Source organism: Canis lupus, chromosome 15, assembly GCF_048164855.1.
Source record: "Canis lupus baileyi chromosome 15, mCanLup2.hap1, whole genome shotgun sequence".
Lineage (NCBI taxonomy): Eukaryota > Metazoa > Chordata > Mammalia > Carnivora > Canidae > Canis > Canis lupus.
Genome location: NC_132852.1, coordinates 29,360,700 through 29,377,781, shown reverse-complemented (window position 1 = coordinate 29,377,781; position 17,082 = coordinate 29,360,700). Strand labels below are relative to the sequence as shown.

The 17,082-nt window shown below is 36.6% G+C and overlaps 1 protein-coding gene and 1 long non-coding RNA gene across 8 annotated transcripts in view; one reads left to right on the top strand and one right to left on the bottom strand.

Moving 5' to 3' along the window:
* The window catches only part of NRG1 (neuregulin 1), a 1,074,255-nt gene that overhangs the window by 692,780 nt on the left and 364,393 nt on the right, over positions 1 to 17,082 (bottom strand). The gene's annotated exons all lie outside the window — the stretch shown is intronic.
* LOC140605508 (uncharacterized) lies at positions 11,458 to 16,737 on the top strand. Its single transcript, XR_012008159.1, has 4 exons — positions 11,458 to 11,677; positions 14,545 to 14,691; positions 15,697 to 15,745; positions 16,465 to 16,737. It is a non-coding gene; the product is annotated as an uncharacterized lncRNA (long non-coding RNA).

The following is a 17,082-nucleotide window of genomic DNA, read 5'->3' as shown; positions in this document are numbered from 1 at the left end:
CGATGAAGGTGGCGGACACCTTTAGCCCCCGGGGTGGGACTAAGGAGAATAAGCCAATACACAAATAGATATGATGGCCATGAAAATGAGAACATGCACATTTTATGAGAGATGAAGTAGAAGAAATGGCATAATGTAAGAACAGAAGATGAGCATGCTTATAGCACTGAGAAAAGAAAATCATTTTTCATTGTAGCATTTCAAAGGTTTTTTTGAAGAGACATAAAGGGGAACAGGGAGTATGAAAATAGAAAATGGGTATTTTGTAGGTAAGCTGATCAGGGATGGAAAGGCTTGTGGACCAAAGAAAGATAAATAAAATGAAAAGGCATATACATTACTATGTAACTGCAATAATTTCAATATGGTATCCAGTACTGAGAAAAAGGTACCTCTATATTCAGAAAATAAAAGTTACAGAGGGAAGTAAGTTATCTGAGAACAGAGAAATAAAGTAAACATAGGTTCAAAACTTTGGTCCTTAAAACCCCCAACATTCAGACATAACCCAGATGCCCTACTCTCAAAGCTCGCCTCTCAAGGGAGAGCTTCTGGCTTTAAATAAGCAGCAGAGTCTGGAGAACTCTTGAGAACTCAGGTAGATAGCTGATATTATATAATTTTCAATGTGATCTTCACATTTTAAAAAAAAAACGCCTAAATTCATTAGTGAAAACAGGTTTAATGACTAGACTTCAGAATAAAAGAGTGTAAGGATGATTTATCCAAGACAGAAAAATAAGTTATTATAATATCACATTCTAAGTACTATAATAGCAGTGCGTATAAATCACAACATATAAACAGAGGAGTAGGGATTAATTCAGTTTGGAGTCAAGGGCAGGAAGAAAAGTTCAGAGAATGCTACATAGAGGATGTGATTAGAAGGTGAGCTTTAAAGTCTTAGCAAGATTTTTGCAGGTGGAGGGATTTCTATACCACCTCCAGCTGAACTGCTAAATGAAGAAAGATCCTTTTTTCAAAATTCAGGGTTTCCACTTGATTTCCTTAAGCACAGACAGTAGAAATATGGCCAGAAACTAGGCCACATCTAAAAATCCCACAAATGGGGACCTGAGTGGTTCAGTAGGTTAAGCGTCCAACTCTTGGTTTCAGTTCTGGTCACGATCTCATGATCTCATGGTGCACTGGTCTCTGCAATCAGTGAAATCTGCTTGAGAGTGTCTCTATTCCTTTTTTTCTTTCCCTCCCCACTCCGCGCTTGCTTGCTCTTAAATAATTTTTCTTAAGTCCCACAAATAGCTTTAGAATCCAGATCAAAATGACTTCTAACTGACAAAGGAACACTGAGTGCATAATGTGACAAGAGGTGGGCCTTTGCCCAGGGCCTAAGAATTCAGTGTCACTTGATTCTACTATTGGGACAGCCCCTATAGGATGTTACCTGATAAACAGGTATGTGAAAATTACTAAGTGTCTCAGGAAAATTTCTGAAACCTCACATTATGAGAAAATATATAAATTATGATTCTTGTGTCTATTACTTGATCTATGCAATCAGATATCTATTAAAGGATCCTTTTAATTGTTATGGTCTACTCACAGGGAAGAAAAGGAATGGTGGCAGACTAGCTAAGGGGTAGGTTTTGAGGAACCAATTTGTACTTTACTTTTCTAGATTTATAGCTAGCTACTCTCAAAAATAGTCTACTACTCTTTGAAGAAGGATGTGATGCAAGCTATCACGTTAAAATATATATAACAAGGCAATTAAGAAAATAGGGTAATAAAGTGAAACTTCTGAATAAAAAAAAAATTGTACCAGAACTAATGAATCGAGTAGTTACTCCAATTGTTATTCTAATTGTGATTCAAATTTAACTGTGAGTTTCCTGGTAGCCAAGGAAAAATGGGAATGGAATGAAATGTTTACAGATTAAAGAAAATTTGTAAAATCATCTTTAAGTACGTGTCGTTTATGGGCATTAAGTCCTAGGAGAGCTTCATCATATAACTCCTTGTATAAGGGACATTGCATTACACAAAGTCTTCAACTACAGTTTTATAGAAAATTTAAGTAGGTTTCTCCTGTGCTATTCTTATATCGATCTCAGTAAAAAAAAAAATCTGAGGACAAAACATTAAACTGTAACTCCGGGAAGGAATTTCTACAAAGATTATAAAGTAAAACACTCCTAGTACACTGCTTTCTGGTAACATAACATAATTCAGAAGTAAAACTTATAAAAACAAAGATGTTATTAGATAATGTGTATCTTAAATGTTCAGAAATTGTTCAGCTTAAGAAATTCAATAGCTGGGGCAGCCCCTGTGGTGCAGCGGTTTAGCGCCGCCTGCAGCCCCGGGTGTGATCCTGGAGAACCAGGATGGAGTCCCACATCAGGCTCCCTGAGTGGAGGCTGCTTCTCCCTCTGCCTGTGTTTCTGTGTCTCTCATGAATGAATAAATAAAATCTTAAAAAAAAAAGAAATGCAATAGCTGAAGCACTAGATATCTGCACTGTTAGAAGAAATATCCTTAATGATAGAATATTACTTAAAAGTTAGTGATAATATAATATTTTAATTTAAAGCCAAGTGTCATAATTTATATTCTCAGAGAGAGATCTTCCCACCTCTAAATGAAGTTGGGTCAGAGTGGTTCACATTTTTTTTTTACCGAGAAAGATTTTGAGATTATCCACATCCTCACCTGGAAATTTAGGGTTCTTTCTGAAAACACACAGGGTAATATAAGGTATTATTAATTGCCCTTCTCACAGGTGAACCAATTGGAGTCTTCTAATCTATCATATCACTCCAAGCCACACTATCAATGCTAACATCTAACTTAAATTCATTCCTAACTTTGTCCTTGACTGTCTTGTCCCAGTGTCTTCCTGTCGATTGATTCTTAATGGAGTATCCCCCCACTCCCAGTGTGAAACATTCTTCTAAATAAACAAGAATATGGGGTGCCTGGATGGCTCAGTTAAGCATCTGCTTTGGGCTTATGTCATGATCCCAGGATCCTGAGATCGAGCTCCACATCAGGTTCCTGCTCATGCTCTCTCTTACTATCTCTCTTTCTCTAAAATAAATAAATAAATTTTTTTAAAAAAAGAAACAAGAATACTCTACAGATCCATATATTATAAATTCACACTGTCAACATCTTTTATGTAAGATTCATTGGAATTATCCTCATCCCTTCTCTTGTGTTGCTGCAAAGTGCTCTAAGTAGCACCATACACCTTGAGCAACTGGCCCTTGCCAAAATGGAGCCATTACATCACTACTTTTAATGTTGCAAAGACTGAGTTTTAAAATCTATTAAATCAGAAAAATCTATTTTCTATTTCTCTAATTTTGGCATGTTGGGTTTGAACCTCATTTCCATTTGTGTTAAGCCACAATAACTACTTGTTTTAATGAAACAAATTAATCAGTAGTGTTGGTCATGGGCTATTTGGTCTCCATATCATCAGGCTGCACTATAGTAAGCAAATGCACAGGTAGGCAAATTGTGTTTATCACCATTTAAGAAACATAATAGAGCAGGTGTCCTGTTCATTACTAAACCAGTAAAAGCATAGAAAACCCAAAAGACTCCACCACAAGATTGCTAGAACTCATACAGCAATTTGGCAGTGTGGCAGGATACAAAATCAATGCCCAGAAATCAGTGGCATTTCTATACACTAACAATTAAACTGAAGAAAGAGAAATTAAGGAATCAATCCCATTTACAATTGCACCCAAAAGCATAGGATACCTAGGAATATACTTAACCAAAGAGGTAAAGGATCTAGACCCTAAAAACTACAGAACACTTCTGAAAGAAATTGAAGAAGACACAAAGAGATGGAAAAATATTCCATGCTCATGGATTGGAAGAATTAATATTGTGAAAATGTCATACTACCCAGGGAAATGTACACATTTAATGCAATTCCTATCAAAATACCATGGACTTTCTTCAGAGAGTTGGAACAAATCATCTTAAGATTTGTGTGGAATCCGAAAAGACCCAGAATTACCAGGGGAATATTGAAAAAGAAAACCAGAGCCAGGGACATCACAATGCCAGATTTCAGGTTTGTACTACAAAGCTGTGATCATCAAGACAGTGTGGTCCTGGCACAAAACAGACATATAGATCAATGGAGCAGAATAGAGAACCCAGAAATGGGCCCTCAACTCTATAGTCAACTAATATCAGATAAAGCAGAAAAGACTATTCACTGGAAAAAGGACAGTCTCTTTCAATAAATGGTGCTGGGAAAATTGGACATCCACATGCAGAAGAATGAAACTAGACCATTCTCTTACACCATACATAAAGATAAGCTCAAAATGGATGAAAGATCTAAATGTGAGACAAGAATCCATCAAAATCCTAGAGGAGAACACAGGCAACACCCTTTTTGAACTTGGCCACAGCAATTACTTGCAAGGTACATCTATGAAGGCAAGGGAAACAAGAGCAAAAATGAACTACTGGGACTTAAGCAAGATAAAAAGTTTCTGCACAGCAAAATAAACAGTCAACAAAACTAAAAGACAACCTACAGAATGGGAGAAGATATTTGCAAATGACCTATCAGATAAAGAGCTAGTATCCAAGAACTATAAAGAACTTATTAAACTCAACAGCAAAGAAACAAACAATCCAATCATGAAACGGGCAGAAGACATGAACAGAAATTTCACCAAAGAAAACATAGACATGGCCAACAAGCACATGAGAAAATGCTCCGCATCACTGGCCATCAGGGAAATACAAATCAAAACCACAATGAGAAACCACCTCACACCAGTGAGAATGGGGAAAATGAACAAGACAGGAAACCACAAATGTTGGAGAGGATGTGGAGAAAGGGGAACCCTCTTGCACTGTTGGTGGGAATGTGAACTGGTGCAGCCACTCTGGAAAACTGTATGGAGGTTCTTCAAAGAGTTAAAAATAGAACTGCCCTGCGACCCAGCAATTGCACTGCTGGGGATTTACCCCAAAGATACAGGTGCAGTGAAAAACCAAGACACCTGCACCCCAATGTTTATAGCAGCAATGTCCACAATAGCCAAACTGTGGAAGGAGCCTCAGTGTCCATCGAAAGAAGAATGGATAAAGAAGATGTGGTCTATGTATACAATGGAATATTACTCAGCCACTAGAAACGACAAATACCCACCATTTGCTTCAACATGGATAGAAATGGAGGGTATAATGCTGAGAGAAGTACATCAATTGGAGAAGGACAAACATTATATGGTCTCATTCATTTGGGGAATATAAAAAATAGTGAAAGGAAATAAAGGGGAAAGGAGAGGAAATGAGTGGGAAATATCAGTGAGGGAGACAGAACACGAGAGACTCCTAACTCTGGGAAATGAACAAGGGGTAGTGGAAGGGGAGGTGGGCGGGGGGTTGGGTGACTGGGTGTTGGGCACTGAGGGGGCATTTGATGGGATGAGCACTGGGTGTTATCCTAGATGTTGACATATCAAACTCCAATAAAAAATATATCCCAAAAAAGTAAACCAGTAAAAATATAAGTGATTTTGTTGTATCTATCTTAAAATATCATGCCAGTTATCTTTCTCATAAATCAACTAAGCCCTACTCCTGAGACTTCAAGTCCCTCTATGATCCAGCCTGACTTCTTTAATTTTTTTCACTCTTTAATATACATTCTCCTGCCTGTCAGCCTTATCCCCCCAGCCCTTAAGCACACCATATTTAATACCACTAATGTGGCTTTGCTTATACAATGAGAACCTTTTCTTCCTGTCCAACCCCTTTATGAGTCAATTCAAGTGTCCGCTTCCTCCGTGCAGCTCTCACTGATCACCTTCTACTCAATTGAGTTAATACCACATACTTCTTAAATCAGATCAACCTTAGTTTCTGCATGCTGCTTTGGTCCCTTATATTAGAACGCAAGTTCCATTCGGGATGATTCTAATTCTTACAATCTACCTGTAACCCACATCACAGAAGTGTGAGTCTCAATAAATATTTGTAAGATGACCAATTGTCTTGTTAACTGAATATATTTCAGAGACTATGATGATAATTTGTTATTATAATTATTTTGGAAGAGATCCCATTTAGGCTTCTCAGATTTTGCAGACTTTTGAATGCTTCAGTACCCATTTATTCTTGGAGAAACTCTTTCACATTTGTCAACCTGTACATTCAGTTGTAATCCTTTTTATAATGAAGATGATAATTGTACCTGCCAATAATTATGATAAATGTACAATCTTACGCGGTCTTTTGTTCATTTCTAAAATCGGTAAAAGTATACATGATTTTATGACAACATTGCTTTGTGGAACTAAAGTGAGTGATATATGATTAGAATGTTTTTCAGAAAAGATAAATCTCTAGTCTAATTAATAGAAGTAGGAGTCAGATATCAGAAATCTTTGTATTTCTTGTAGAAAATTCCATCCTTTCAACTCTAGCTCTCCTCCTCTCACAGTTTGTCTTGCCTGCATTTGGCTCCCAGTTTTATCATCAAAAGCTGCTCTTGTCAGTTTCCCTCCATTCTCTCTCACATCAAGGATATGATTGATACACATAGTTAGAGTTCAGGATCATACAAGTAGAGGTGGCATCACAGCAGTGCAGGCATCTTCAAGTTGAATACCAAACACTTCTGTTCTTAAATGCCATTTAGGTAGTATAACATGTCACTTGATCTGAAGACCCACCATTTGGGGGATCCTTTTCCTTTCAGAAATCCAACTCAATCCAATCCTTTTAAAGGAAATCATCTCTCTGTTGCCCTCTTTGATCATTTAGAAGCCCTTGGATAAATTGCAGTTTGTCATAAATTGTAGTCTTCTGCTTTCTCCTTTCCCCCCTAAGTTCTACAAGGGGAAGGGAATAGTTGGTAAATGTTAGTTTTTTTCCTTTGATAAAAAGTATGTTATCCCAAGGCAGAGACATAGAGACGTTTTCCATAGTGCGTTATAGGTAAATATCATCTAAAATAAATAAGAAGCTTAATTTGAAAAACAGATGGCCTTCTACCCATGGACAAGGGAAAAATGTGATATACATTCACAGGATATGGTAAAGGAAAGAGCATGGGCTTTCAAATGAGATTTTTTAATGTTTTAAAATTTTCGTTTAAATTCAATTAATTAACATATAATGTATTATTGTTTTCAGAGGTAGAAGTCAGTGATTCATCAGTGTTATATAATACTCAGTGCTCATTACATCACATGCCCTCCTTAATGTGCATCACCCAGTTACCACATTCCTCCCTACCACTCCCTCCAGCAAGCTTCAGTTTGTTTTCTGATTAAGATTCTCTTATGATTTGTCTCCCTCTCTAATTTCATCTTGTTTTATTTTTTCCTCTCTTCTTCTATGATCTTCTGTTTTTTAAATTCCATATATAAGTGAGATCATATGAGAATTGTCTTTCTCTAATTGACTTATTTAACTTAGCATAATATCCTCTAGTTCCATCCACATCATTGCAAATGGCAAGATTTCTTTCATTTTTTTGGTGGCTGAGTAGTTGCATTGTGTATATACACCATATCTTTTTTTATCCATTCATCTATCTATGGACGTCTGGGCTCTTTCCATAGTTTGGCTATTGTGGACATTGATGCTATAAATATTGGCTCTCTCTCTCTCTCTCTATCATAAATAAATAAAAATAAAAAACTCTCTCTCTATCATAAATAAATAAAAATAAAAATAAATAAAAATAAAAAAAAAAGGGATCCCTGGGTGGCGCAGCGGTTTGGTGCCTGTCTTTGGCCCAGGGTGGGATCCTGGAGACCCGGAATCGAATCCCACGTCGGGTTCCCGGTGCATGGAGCCTGCTTCTCCCTCTGCCCGTGTCTCTGCCCCCCCCCCCATAAATAAATAAAAATAAAAAAATAAAAAAATAAAAAAAATAAATATTGGGGTGCAGGCAACCCTTTGGATCACTACATTTGTATCTTTGGGGTAAATACCTACCCCATAGTGCAATTGCTGGGTTGGAGGCTAGTTCTATTTTCAACTTCTTGAGGAATCCCCACACTGTTTTCCAGAGTGGCTGCACCAGTTTGCTTTCCCACCAATTATGTACGAGGCTTCCCCTTTCTCTGCATCCTCTCCAACATCTGTTGTTTCCTGACTTGTTTATTTTAGCCATTTTGAGCGATGTGAGGTGGTATCTCATCGTGGTTTTGATTTGTATTTCCCCGATGCTGAGTGATGTTAAAAATTTTTTCATGTGTTTGTTGACCATTTGTATGTCTTTGGAGAAATGTCTGCTCATGTCTTCTGCCCATTTCTTGATTGGATTATTTATTCTTTGGTGTTGAGTTTGATAAGTCTATAGATTTTGGGTAGGAGCCATTTATCTGATATGTCATTTGTGAGTATCTTCTCCCATTCTGTAGGTCTTTTGGTTTTGTTGACTGTTTCCTCTGCTGTGCAAAAGCTTTTTATCCTGATAAAGTCCCAATAGTGCATTTTTGCCTTTGTTTCCCTTGCCTCTAGAGATGTGTCTACCAAGAAGTTGCTATGGCAGAGGTCAAAGATGTTGCTGCCTCTGTTCTTTTCTAGGACTTTCATTTCTGACTCAGATTTAGATCTATCATCCATTTTGAGTTTATTTTTGTGTATGATGTAAGAAAGTAGTCCAGTTTCATTCTTCTGCATGTGGCTGTCATATTTTCCCAACACCATTGTTGAAGAGACTGTCTTCTTTCCATTGGATAATCTTTCCTACTTTGTCGAAGATTAGTTGAGCATAGAGTTGAGGGTCTATTTCAGGGTTCTTTATTCTGTTCCATTGATCTATATGTCTGTTTTTATGTCAGTACCATACTGTCTTGATGATTACAGCTTTGTAATAGAGCTTGGAATCCAGAATTGTGATGCCATCACTTTTGGTTTTCTTTTACAACATTCCTTTGGCTATTCAGTGTCTTTTCTGGTTCCATACAAATATTATTTGTTCCAACTCTGTAAAACAAGTTGATGGTATTTTGACAGGGATTGTGTGAATGTATAGATTGCTCTAGGTGGCATAGACATTTTAACAATATTTGTTCTTCCAATCCATGAGCACAGAACATTTTACCATCTCTTTGTGTCTTTCTCAATTTCTTTCATGGTTCTATAGTTTTCAGAATACAGGACCTTTGCCTCTTTGGTTAGGTTTATTCCTAGGGATCTCATGGTTTTGGATGAAATTGTAAATGAGACTGGCTTCTTAATTTCTCTGTCTTCTGTCTCATTGTTAGTGTACAGAAATGCAACTTATTTCTGTGCATTGATTTATGTCCTGCCACTTTGCCGAATTCCTGTATGAATTCTAACAATTTTGAGGTGAAGTCTTTGGGTTTTCCATACAGAATATCATGTCATCTGCAAAGAGTAAGAGTTGGACTTCTTTGCCAATGTAGATGCCTTTTATTTCTTTTTGTTGTCTGATTGCTGAGACTAGGACTTCTAGGAACTCTGTTGAACAGCAATTGCTCATCCTCGCCAAGTGTTCCTGACCTTAGGGGCAAAGCTCTCAGTTTTTCCCATTTTGAATGATTTTTTGCTGTGGGCTTTTCATCTATGGTTTTTATGCTATTGAGGTACGTTCCCTCTCCCCCTACGCTGTGAAGAGCTTTAATGAAGAAAGGGTGCCTTGACAAAGTACAGCACTTTGTCAAATGCTTTTTCTGAATCTGTTGAGAGGATCGTATGGTCCTTGTCCTTTCTTTTATTAATGTACTATATCATATTGATTGATTTGTGGATGTTGAGCCCCTCTTGCAGCCCAGGAATAAATCCCACTTAGTTGTAGTGAATAATCCTTCAAATGTACTGTTAGATCCTACTGGCTAGGATTTTGGTGAGATTTTTTTGCATCCCTGTTCATCAGGGATATTGATCTACAGTTCTCCTTTTTGGTGGGGTCTTTGTCTTGTTTTGGGATCAAGGTAATGCAGGCCTTATAGAGAGAGTTTGGAAGTCCCCCCCCCATTTCTATTTTTTGAAACAGCTTCAGAAGAATGGGTACTAATTATTTAAACGTTTGGTAGAATTCCACTGGTAAGCTATCTGGCCCTGGACTCTTACTTGTTGGGAGGTTTTTGATGACTGCTTCAATTGCCTTGCTGGTTATGGGTTTGTTCAGGTTTTCTATTTCTTCCTATTTCAGTTTTAGTAGTTTGTATGTCTCTAGGAATGCATCCATTTCTTCTATGCCTAATTTGTTGGCATATAGTTGCTCATAATATATTTTTTATAATTGTTTGTATTTCTTTAGTGTTGGTTGTGATCTCTCCTCTTTCATTCATGGTTTTATTTTCTTTCTTTACAATTCTGGGATGCAGTTTCTTCTAACAGACCAAAATACACACAGAATCTAATATATGGCTCTGTTCTCTTCACCTGTCTGATCATCCTCTCTTCTCTTTCTCCTGTTTTGTTATAGTGTTTTTTAAATTTTCATCTTTACGGTTACATGCTATCCTACTCAGTGTAAATGAGCTTCAAACTATCTATATGGAAGGGAAAAGAAGGAATCCTATCCTGCGGTTCCATCTGTGCCCAAGGTCATCATACTAACATTGTCTCTTCAGTGACTTGGCAACCATGCATGACAGTCACCTATAAGAACTGAAACACATGGCAATCCCAAGGACATTTTAACAAGAACCCATTTCACTTCATGCTGATACTTCAGCTCTGTCCAATTCAGGACCAGAGTTAAAATGGCCACAAAGGAAGTAAATGGATACCACTAGATGTCATGCCTTAAAGGAAGGAAAGTGTCTACCACAAATGTTCTTTTTTGGAAGATATATTTTTGTCTTATGCTAAATATGACAAAAAGAAAATGTCTTATTCTTGGTCTGCATATCTTTCTTGTCCAATTACCTCCTGCCACTGTGGCACATCTACACTGCAACTAGTAAAATACTGCTCATACCTACAAAAGCTCACAGTAATCTCATTTATTAAAATAATTTATTAAAATAAACTGTAAATTAATTTCTTTCAGATGTATCTTGATTGGCCATTTCTATCTACCTCATCTAGAAGACTCTCTCTTCCATATCATAATTTAAAAACTTGAAATGTATAGCCTATGATCTGGTACATAATAACTATTTGGTAAATACAACCTAGGATGGTTATTTCGCTTATACTCAAAATTAAATGCAACATAGTTTGTTGGAACAACATAATTTAGATTAGGAATCTAAATATGTAGTTCTACTAATATGTCTACTAGTCACTTGCTTTATTAATAAAAACCAGTTATCAGCTTTCCATTTTCTCATCTGTAAAACAATACTTTTGAACATCTGACTTCAAAAAGCCACATAACGCTCAATGAAAATGAATGAGATGTGTATTTGGTATCATGAACTCTTTAGAGTTACAAATTGGGGCATTCCCTAGTTGCTAGGCAACATTAGAATAGATAACAAATCAAAACCTGAAACAGCACTAATCTGACTATATTTGTAATGCATCCATAGAATAACTGTACAGATAAAATTTATGAGAAGTTGCTTACTAGACATAATACCTCTGAGATAACAGAATTCACATAAGCATAAAGTCCAGATGGCCAGTACATATATCAACAGGCAAGAAGAATTCTAGGCAAAAGCCAAACTTCCACAATGGTTCAGACTCAGCCAACTTCACTGGCATGTCCTGAATACTAAGATTGCCAAAGGTAACATATCAAAAAGAAAGAAGCCACAAGGGTCCATGAAGGAAGAGCAGGGCATAGGGGCTTTCAGTGGCATACTTATATTAGACTATGATTGCTGCTTAGCGCAGAAGCAAATTCTTCTTTTTTTTTCCATTTAAAAATACCAAGTCCAAAAAAAAATAAAAAAATACCAAGTTCCAGATCTCCTTCCATATATTTTGTTGAGAGTGGCCCAAAAGGACCATGTCCAAGGCAGATGCTTAAAGCTTAAAGGAAGTGCTTGAGGCATAACAGCTTTGGAAAGATACCTGGAGATTACTCTAGAGAACATCTCTATCATAGTTGCCTTATACTGTATTAAAGATAATGGAAATTGGGCTGAGCCTAAAGAAAGGGTGTGCAACTCAGGATCATGGTAAATATGACTGACATACAGAAAACAACAGCATTGAATGTGATATCCCTGTAACAAGCCTTCTAGGGTTGATCCAGAAGTCCAGTTATATTACTTAGTAAGCAACAGAAATTCATGTATACATCTTCAAAAAAGGAAATAGGCAAGTAACTCTAAAGGCAATGTGACAGTAAAGATTAGGAATCTCACTGAAACTCAGGAACTTCATTTCTTAAGAAGTGGAACCAGAAGGACAAAGGATCTAAGGCACTCAAGCATACAAGATACCTTAACATATTCTCAGAATCATAAATGTATTTTTCCACTTTTATTATCTGCAACATTTTAGTGGGTCTCCAGTCTCACCAAGAAGCTGTATCCAATTGATACCATCCCCTTTACTATGTATATGTTATGTTCTCTGTTTCCTCATTATTCTGACTTGTGTGTGACTTCTCATGGCCTCTGCTACCTTGGGTTTCAGATTTCTTATTTGCTTTCTGTGTCTTTATAGCACCAGAGTGAGAGATAATTTGCCCTAGCTAATTGTTCATCATTCTTTTTTAGATAAAAATTTTCATGGTACGTTACTTTTTAGAGTTTTGGCCAATCTACAAATAGGCTGCAATTGGTTCTTGGGTCAGTGACCTTGGTTTACTCACTAATAGGGACAACCATATGAGCAGAGCCTTCGGTGGAAATTGTGAGTCAAGCACTTTACATTAAAAGAAGACATCAGAGAACAAGATACTACATGTGACCTGTTCAAATACATCAGCCCTTATAGACCTCATCCCTGTTCAAGTATGGTCAAATTCTGGAAAAAGTATCAACCAGTTTCCAATTACAATCATTAACCCAAATGTCTGTGGCACGCCCTCTCTGTGCAAAGCATTGAACTAGATATAGTAGATAAGGTCACCTGTTCCTAGAAATGAAAGTAACATTTTTACATTCCTGTTATAGAGAAAGGTAAAGCAGAAACATCTGGATAAAAGGACATGAGCAATTTCAAAATGGCAATACAAGGTTTTATAGTTACTGTACTATAAGGCAGCACAGTATGTACTGAGCTTCAAGTCAAAGATCTGAATTTTTTGTCTTAGCTCTGAATATGGGTTTGTTTTTTTTTTTTGCTATATTGCAGAATGACCTTGAATAAATTACTTTATCTTTTGATACCTGAATTTTTTATTCTTCAGTGTGAAGACCTAGGAGTACAGCTCTACCTTTCCATGATTTTTTGGTATTACTATTACTTATCCAAGTAGGATATAGAAGAAATTGTTTAAAATGCTGATAATAGGGAATAATTTAACACCTAACTTATAAGAAAATTATATCATAATTTTATACAAAGATACTTTAATTGCCTGACCTATTTCACAGCATTTGGCAATTCTTAGAGTAAAAAATCAGAGTACAGTACTATATAGAATTGTTCCATTTATGACTTTTGCCTTTTGAACTTAAAAATAAACCAACTTATGTACGGTTCTTCTAATTTAGAGAATACCTCATACTGAAACGAGTATCATGGCTCCCTCAGAGTTAGACCTAGAATAACAGAGGCACACAGGAAGCGGAGATTATACTTATAGCCCACAGTGGAATTAACATCAAAGCCTGATCTCTATGTGTGCCTTACTTCAGCCACTGCCTGTGGTATGTATGCAAAGTGGTATCAACAGCCAAAAAGTTTATGGGGAACCTGGGTAGCTCCATGGTCGAACATCTGCCTTTGGCTCAAGTCATGATCTCAGGGTCCTGGGATTGAGTCCCACATCAGGCTCCCCACAGAGAGCCTGCTTCTCCCTCTGCCTATGTCTCTGCCTCTCTCTCTGTGTCTCTCATGAATAAATAAATAAAATATTTAAAAAATAGCCAAACAGTTTGTACAAAAATCACATATTTATTCCCTTGCTGTTGTTTAGACTTTAATCTATTTGGTAAGAAAACTGAGAACAGTTGATACTTGGATCTCTGTAACTAAGAAATAGTCCATGCTCCCTCATTTGCACTTTGGGGAAAACAAGTGAAGTTTAAGGGGTTAGTCATATTTGTGTCAAATGCCAATTTAATAATTTATCAATGGTACAATGTGTCCTGGGCTAGTTATGTGAAATCTGAGGCCTCTATACTTGTGATGAGCTCTGGGTGTTGCACGTAAGTGTCAAATCACTGAATTCTATTCCTGAAACCAATATTGCACTTTATGTTAACTAACCAGAATTTAAATAAAAAGTTTTTTAAATCTCAGGCCTCTAATTAGTAGCCAGATTTCAGAGTCATTTCAAAATTTACAGGAGGCCATGTGTCGGAGTACCTCATAGGGAGCATGATGAAAGTGATAGTCAGTATGCATCAGAACTTTTTCCAGTTCCTCTCCCCTAGCACTGCTTACAAGCTGATCATCTCTTACTGAGGGACTGTAGGCAGTAATATCCCTCATGTCCTCATATGAGAAATCTACTGAAATAAAATTCCTTCCTAGTTACATGGAACCCACTCAGAAGGGGTGAAATGAACTTCCCAGAAGCCATCGTCCTAAATGATACTGCTGTCCTGTGAGATGAGCAAGGGCAATAACTGCTATAGAAATGAAACCAAGCCATCAACTATGACTGAGATCACTTAGAGGGTAAGTTATAAATGGATATATAATAATATAATTTACTAAAAAAGTTGATGCAATGGTGTTATGGATCCATTTCCCCTGAAGGTTACACAGAAAAGTTCAAATTAGGAAGCAGTGTTTTGCCAAGTGCCATAATGCAGAATGAGGATAGATACATCATCAATAACTCTGCAGAGAAATGTAATATAAGTACAGCCCCAACAATGAACAACAGGAATATTGCAACCATTAAAATATATTTGAAAGTCTAGTCTCTGAAGAAAGCAAGTTTTCTAAGACAACCAATGAACTGGATTTTTTTCATGCAGTATAAATGTACCCAGAACTGACTAGATATTATGAAATATTTGAAACTATTAAATATCATTATAGTTTTCCTTTGAGGTAGGAGATACTCCCAAATGTCTTTATAAATTCTACTCTAAGTATGTAAAAAAAAAATTTAAAGCCATTTGAGACTGAAAGAAGATACAGAAAAAGTAATCTCTATTTATCTATTTCTGTACCTCTTAGTAATAAATAACCACAACTTATATTAAATTACACCTTTCTTATAGCGGCCATGAAATGCATTCCCTAGAGTTTTGCATTAATATTTAGATGTACCAGGTGTACTCAGCTGAGAAAACTTTTCACTCTTTCTATAAATGCTTGCTCATTATGGTTAGAAAAGCTAGCCTGAAATTCTGTAACTCTTTACCTTAGGGCAAAGTGCAAGATGTATAAAAGAAAACCCAAAATAGAACTGAGATCCCTGAGTGCTTGGTCTGGAATCAACCTTCCCCACCCATCAATCTCTCCCATTTCTCTCCTTTTCTTTTCCTCTTCTAATCATCCCCTTCAAGTAATTATTTACATTTTTTCTTGTCTAAAGAATGATCACGAACCTGAAAACTCTCCTTTATAAACATTCTCTGACACCTGAATATTAATAATCATTTCACACTTTAAAGCACTCAAGATCATATCTTAGTTTTAAAAAAAGTGATTTATTTCATCTTATTGTAGAATCTGGGATGGGCAAACCTCCAAGGAATGTACAGTTTTAGAGAACAAGGTAAGAAATGATTCTTTTCTTTCCCAAAATGACCCCCAGTGTATATGCTTTTTAACAGCTAATTTCACTGCTTAGCAGTTAATATGAGCAGCAAAAATTCAAAATTTTTCAAATGAATACATTATGTGCTTACAATGCAAGATGTCAAAAAATCCCTTTCATGCCTTTTGACCAAAGGTACATGGAGGCAATGTGCCTAGTACTCAAAGGCCAGTGAGCAGAACTGCTGGGAACAGACTTACCCAACATGGTTTGTCTCTTTTCTCCTTATGTACTTGGCTGAAAGAGTTAGAGAAGCAAAAGTTCCCAGTTCCAAGCAAGTGTTTGGATTTCAGGATATAGATGTCACTCAGATCCCAACCCAGGGGCCTAACACAAACAATCTCTTAGATGTCTGAACACAGGAATACTGGAAATGGGGCCGATAACCACTTTACTATATACCTCAGCTTTTAGGATGAGTTCCAAATTTCTTAGTATCACCAGCTGTCTAGTTTTAAAGGACATTTTCTTGCATTTCAGAACTCCCAGAGTATTTTATCAAGTAGGTCTTGAGGAAGGAAAATATAATCATGAGAATGGAGAATGAGGTATAACTGGAATTATTTTCTATGACAAGGAACTCAAAGAAAAAGACACTCAGAGTGCTTCCCACCCTTTTTCAAAGTTTTTTTTATCATGACAATGTTTTTACAGGTTTTTTTTTTTTTTTTTTTAAGATTTTTTCATTGGAGGAGAAAGAATCTCAACCAGACTCCCTGCTGGGCGCAGAGCTGGATGTGGGGCTGAATCTCAGGACCCTGAGATCACAACCGGAACAGAAAACAGACACTTAACCAACTATGCCCCCCAGGTGCCTCAATTTTATGATTTTTATATTGCTCATAATTCAAAAAGAACTTGTATTTTTCAGAATTTCCTATTCTTTCATCATATGTTTTCCAAGTAAAGGTTTTTCTGTTCAGGAATAAAAGCATATTGTTTTGAGATTGAAGAGTATATTCCCTATGCCTCTTTGGTTATTTCTAAGATTTTAGACATAGGGGTTTAAAGCTATCTGTCAGAGGCTCCATAATTTTAAATATAATACCCTTTATAATATGGCCTTTGCCCACTATTCTAGTCTTTCATTCTACTCAGTACCTAAATCAAGAAACTTACAATTGCTTTATCTTGTCTTCCTCTTTCTCTACTTTGATCTCCTATGAAAACTCTTTCTTTTTTTCTTTGCATGAACTATTTCACTTCAATCTTTAATTCTCAAGATGAGATCACCTACATTGTATGGTCTCCCTTAGAACTTTGTGTGGCTACTTAACATAGTTTATCTCACACTG